This window comes from Coturnix japonica, chromosome 7 (assembly GCF_001577835.2).
Source record: "Coturnix japonica isolate 7356 chromosome 7, Coturnix japonica 2.1, whole genome shotgun sequence".
NCBI classification, from domain to species: domain Eukaryota; kingdom Metazoa; phylum Chordata; class Aves; order Galliformes; family Phasianidae; genus Coturnix; species Coturnix japonica.
The window spans coordinates 26,885,888-26,892,170 of NC_029522.1; positions in this window are offsets into that span (position 1 = coordinate 26,885,888).

Below are 6,283 nucleotides of genomic sequence, written 5' to 3' on the forward strand. Positions count from 1 at the left end.
GACCTTCTGGTTTGATTTTGGACCTGTCCCAGGAGGTTGTTTGGTGATGCGGATTCTCCACTTAAACCTGGTAGCCATCTTTGGGTTTGCTCAACTCACCTCACTAGGTATGGTGAGATACACTCTGGGTAGTGGGTCCCTTGCCCTGTGGATTGTTATTGCACTTGGTTCTGTTTCCCTTAGGGATGCCATCAACCATCCATGCTTCCTTGTTCAAGTATTGGTACCCCTTGCTTAGATTAAACTATCTTTAAAATAAGGATTATCTCATTCCTTGAATCACTCCTATTGTGGGATTAGGCAAGAGTCAGAACCAATGCAAACAGAAGGGTTAACATATCATCCTTGGGGTTGAGAGTGGAGGGAACAAGACATCAATTTTTGTAGCTGCTAGAACAGTTCACTTACAGAGTCAAGCTACCATCTGGCTTCTGAGCGCTGCCATGTATTTCTGAAGAACACAAGGAATGGAGATACTCAGAATATTAATGTTTTTATTTTAATATCAAAGCAAATTATGAATAGAACAGCCTGAGTCAATTTACAGATGATGAAAGGGATTTCTGAAGGATATCTGTGGGCTGTTCTGTGCTAGAATATGAAAAAATTACTGACAGATTTTCAGAGGAAGTGTAAATAGTCCCTTTTATACTTCTTTGTGTGAATGTGCATAGGTACATATACTAGCTGTATTTATTTTAAGTAAATATAAAGTAACATGTGGACTTTTCACTTTCTGCTTGTTTTTATTACCTGCTGTTCAGGGTTATACGTGCACCAGGTACTACTGCTCTGTCTGGCAGATGGAGCTCTGGACTGAGAGTAGCTGAGCTGCAGGAGTTCAGGTAAGCCTGTGAAGTCAAAGGATGGGTAATAGTACTAATATACAAGTATACTGATGACTTTTTGTGAACAGAAGAATCATTTCTCTATAGAAGTTTAAATCAAACTGACAAGCAGTCCCTACAGGGTGCTCCATAGAAAACATCCTACAGCTGGATTTACTTGCTGTCAGTAGGAGTGTTTTCTGTGAGGCTGCAGGATGCAGAGTGCAAAGGAAAAAATACTGCACAGAAAGTGAAACAGATCTCCATTGTGATCTCTTGCTATCAGTTTCTGTTCTTACTGAGGTTGTTTTAAGAAGAACATTGGAAAAAGCAGCACCGTTGGGTTTTGTCTTACTAAATTGTAGTTGAATTTACCTTTGAGAGAACAAGAGATTAGGACTTCTCTCATACTGAGGTTCTACGACAACTGAAGCTTTGCAACAAAAGGAGTTGGAAAGTTAAACTCTCTGGCCATGAGCTCTTGTGTTCCATTTTATTAGTCTTCAAGAGGCTGTGGATCAAGGCTCCAGCCCAATAAACTTCAGGTGCAAGTTTTCTCTCCAAGCATTATTCCACTTTACCAGAAACATGTTTGCTGTGCTCTTCAGCAAAATTCAAATAGATCAATCTAAATTTCAATCCTAACTCCTGTACAGACCCTTGGTAGTTTCATGCTTTGGAATCTCAGTTTTCTTAGTGGATAATTTGGTCAGTGCCTTAGTATGTTCTCTTTCCCTCCAGTGGAAACGGAGTAAACCTAGAAATTGCCTTTATCTGGAATTATCCTGTACAGCAGCCATGATCCGCCAGTATCATCACTTGGTAATGCATCAGAGTCTAGCTACCCCATTGAATTAGAGGTGACCTCTTCCTGGATATCACAATAAAGATAATTACCACTGGAGAGCACACTCCTCGTGTTGCTGTCCGTTGGCAATGTAAATAGAGAACAACAGAATGCAGATGAATACAAATGCATAAGGAATGAGAAAAGTTGAGGAGAAAAGTGATACCGTTAGTCAACAAGAAACCACAAGAGCAATCTAAGAGCTTGACGTGGAGGGAGGTAATTTTCAAATGACAACTTCATCTAAACCTGTATTAAAAAATGTCTTGTGGCCCCAAGCTTTTTCATGACACTGGCACAGCTTTGCCTGTATTATGTAGTGAAATTTCAGGAGTCCTTCGGCTCAAAGAAGATCACACCTAGGCAAAAAGCATTACAGATCACATCTGAGTTAAATGGGAAGCTTTTCAGTAGTCATCTCAGTTTGGATCATTTTCATGCAGGCAGTGGCCTGCCCTTGAGCATGCAGAAAGAACAATGCCATGAATCCACATACAGACCAAGGCACAGTGAAATGCAAGGGGTAATAAGAAACAAAAGGAAGAAAAAGTTGCGGGGATGTTGGAAATGCTGAGGAGAGTGTGATTAAAATAGGATGAGAACCTGATCTTGCCTGGGTCAGCACATTGCCATTCAGACTGGCTTAAATTGAATTTAACAGGTGGGTTAATTTCCACTGCATCACACCAGACATCCTTTACGCCCAGCTAAAACTGACAATAAAAGCTAGTCAAGGAAAATTGGGTCTAGATTATCCATTAGACAATGTTTATTGCATGTTTTTCTCAAAAAGCACTTTGCTTAATAATTTATCCATCATGTTCTGTTTTGTTTTGTTTTTTTACCATAAATAAGTTTTAGTAATTGGTGATGGAAAAACACAGAGAGCTAAATAAGAAACCACCATCTACTGTGATATTTGATGTATGTAGATTTCTTTCAGGAAGGGCCACAAAGCATAATTATAATGTTATTGGTTGATTTTGGCATAGCTCTAGTAACAGCCATACGGAAGGCATGTAATTTCATGGTGCTGCACATGGCGAAGTCGTCGCAGTTACCAGGATCTCATTTGACGTGGCTGCTCTCCAAGGTTTCTGACTTAAATGAACTAAAAGCCATTGATTTTCAAAACACAATTAGTCCAACTATATATTTTTTTACAAAATAACAAATGTGGGGATGGGGGAAGCTCTATGATCCTTTGTACAGTGAAACAAGTATGTGAGAAAGAAACTGATAAGGATATAAGCAGGCTCCCATTTAATATTATGGCAATGACACCTGTACTGCCCATTGTATCTGCTAGGAATGGCAACAAAGAGTACATCAAAAGATTAACCAGAAAATGTGAAATTATTCCTTTATAATGTGATGACTTCAATAGGTATATTGATATTCTGGACAGAGGCAAAATCTGGAAGAGAAACAATGAATTCTCATTTAAAGCTTGCATTTTCATTCAAAATTATTCTGTGATCAAATGCAAGTTTTCTTGTATGATATTTGTGAGGAAATTAGCAGTGTGGTGCTGTAGTATTCCCAGAATAGCAAAATGCCCTTTATTCTCTGCCTTTGTATCTCATCCATACTGCACAGATTCCACACAGTCACACCTGGGAGCCAGAGAGCAGTAACATGGCTTGGCCTTGATCAGAAACTCTGCACTTTCACACATGATATAACTCTTCTTATGTGTTCTGAGTGTATATATATATATATATAATTTATTTACTTATTTATTTTTTCTGGAATAAATGTGTATTTCTACCCTTCTCATAGAATTTCTAGATACTGTATGTTTAAAAAAAGAGAGAATGTCAGTCACAGCTTTGAGTATTCACTTGCCTTAGTGGCTGGCTGGATGTTAGGCATCCACTTCCATGTTTGCCCAGTCACAAAGCACTGACTGAACTAGAATTAAAGAGAACTTGCAAATGGATGTAAAACACCTTATTTAATTTTTAAGGAAATATTATTAAAAATATTGTGTTAAATCACACCAGTATGTGATTTAGTAACTTTGGGATTTAGCAGTCACTGCAGGTATCTGTATCCAGTAATGTTTCCAGCAAAGCACTGGAGTAAAACCAAGCCTTAAAAATGTGGCAAGTGCAAGAGAAATGTCAGACTGTAGATACTTAGAACAGAGGAAGCAAACATCCAAGTGGGCTGGTTCACAAAAGCAGGAGCATGATGATTCATAGAGCGTGCAATGATGCTGTGACCCAAAACCATGCTGTGCTAAACCTTTAGAGCTGCTCAAACACTTGAAGCAGCAGACAATTGAATCTGAAAGGTAAACAAGTTGGTTTCTGGTCTGAAACGTTTGAAAACTTTACCAGGGTTTTGCAGCCCACACTTGACCTCTCATTCTGAATTGCTTTTCATAATAGAATGCTTTAGAAATGCTTGCATTATACTTTTTAGGTATTTTTCCTTATTTTGTGGCCTTTGGGGAAAAAGAAAGAATGCTCTTCAGTTGATCCAAACTACTGACCCCTCTGATTGTTATTTTAGAAGACAATAGAAGTTAAAGAGCACTGCCCTACAAATACTGATGTAGTGCCATGTTAATTGTTTTGTACTTAGTTGAAGATAACTAGGGGAAGGACATTTGGAACCTACATAGACAGATGTCCTTGTCTGGATCAAGCAGAGTGCCTGTTAAAAATGGCACAGGCTTTCCAATCTGCTGGGTAATATTATAACATCCACTGTTCTAATGGCTGAGCCAAGAGTGAGCACTCCCTGATTTGTTTCAGACAAAAAGAGAAGTAACTAAAAATACCGCTCTCTGATGGGTTAAATGATGTGGCTGCTTTCTCTCCAGCAGAATAAGGAATTCTCTCTCCGGCAGAGCTGGGAGATTGCAATGAACAGCTCATGCAGTATCTTTTCCAGTTGTCACAACTACCTGGAGCCCAAATTTGACTATGAGCACTTCAAAAATACAGTGTTCTATAAATAAATAAACAAAATATGTTTCTAGTGACAAGATTGCATGTGTAAAAATGGAAATAACTTTGGGTCTCTATTTCTGAGTGCTGGGTACCTCTACGCTGGGTTGATTCAGTCTGTTTGTACTATGTAGGGAAATAAACTCAACTCATTTCTATGGTTATGACCTATTTGAACTGTATGCCTGCGATGCTGAGACTTTATGAATCAATACAAACACTTGTTCCTTTGTTTTAAGCCCTTTTTATGAGAGTCCTAATTTAACTTGAATATCACGCTTGCCCAGCAAGGGATCGGTTAACTATTACCATATTGGGCAGTGCTTCAATTTGCTTGAATAGTACCTTATGCTGCAATTAGCCTCAGTGAATCACAGTGATTATTCATACAGGGATCTACAAAAGCAAAAATATCAAAATCTGTTCTATGTTCTCCTGAACATACAGGGTTAGGCAGACTGTGAAGTTCTATACTGGTCAAACCTGCCTGGCTTGACCTCTAGAAATTAGCTTCTATAGGAATATTCAGTGCAACTAAAAATCAGATTTGACTCTAAATTAAGGTTCATTTCTTCTTTTGATTGATTCTCCAGGCAGAGCAGGTACCCACACATGTGCTTCTACTATCTTTGGTATTCATATGACTCCCCCGTTGCCAACCTGTTTGAAGGTTATGCACGAGTCCCCTCCTAAGCAGAATATTTTTCTCAGTAGTGCGGTGAATCTCTGATTCAGAGCAATCCAGAGTTTTTACCTTGTTTGTAATCTTATTACTAGATAATGTTTGCAAGAACTGTTCAGGAGGATTCAGAAAAGGCCCTGGATTCTATTTAATTTTCTAAAGCTATTAAAAGTAAGGCTTGACAAGAAGCTACATTGCAAAAATATTTGTGGTTTTTGCTTCTAAGCCATCTGCAGTGTGTTTTTCCTTTAAGTACTGCTAGTGTTCTCATTAACAAGCATAGGTCTTACTGAAAGCAACAGACTTCTAAGGACCAAAGTTCTAAAGCTTTGGCAGATGGTAAAGCAGGTAACAGTGGTAACCATGTAACAGCTCAGCAAGGGCAAAGAATACAATGTGATAGTAAATATAACAAAATGGATACTGTAACCATAATATTAACTCAAAATATGCCCAGATTTTGATGTTTTAATTTCAGTATCTCAAAAATTGGATCAGAAGTCTGGGAAGGCAGTGAGGATATGGAGTAATAGAGCCATTCCCTTGGCTATTAGTGGATTTAATGCAAAGTGTAGGATGTGAGGACATACCAAGGACAGCTGGGGGGGACTATAATAAGACCCATTAAAACACGGATGGTTCAAAGGTGGTGAAGTGGAATAACTAGCAGATGTTATGCAGTATGATTATCAACCAGTGGGCTAACAAAGAAAAACAAAGTATTTTATTTTGCACTCATAAACTACCCAAATAAACCCTTAGCAGCTAATATTCTGCATTACAACTGGTTCAAAGAAGGAATTAGATAAGTTAGTAGGTCTGTCAAGAGCTGTTGAACGCTCTGGCTGAATCACATATGTCCAGATAAGGATGCTGTAAACCATTTACTTCTTAAAACCACAAGGATGTACCATGTACCAACTCCTCTGTAACCCTTTTCCCAGCTCCCTGTTACCAGTCACTGTGG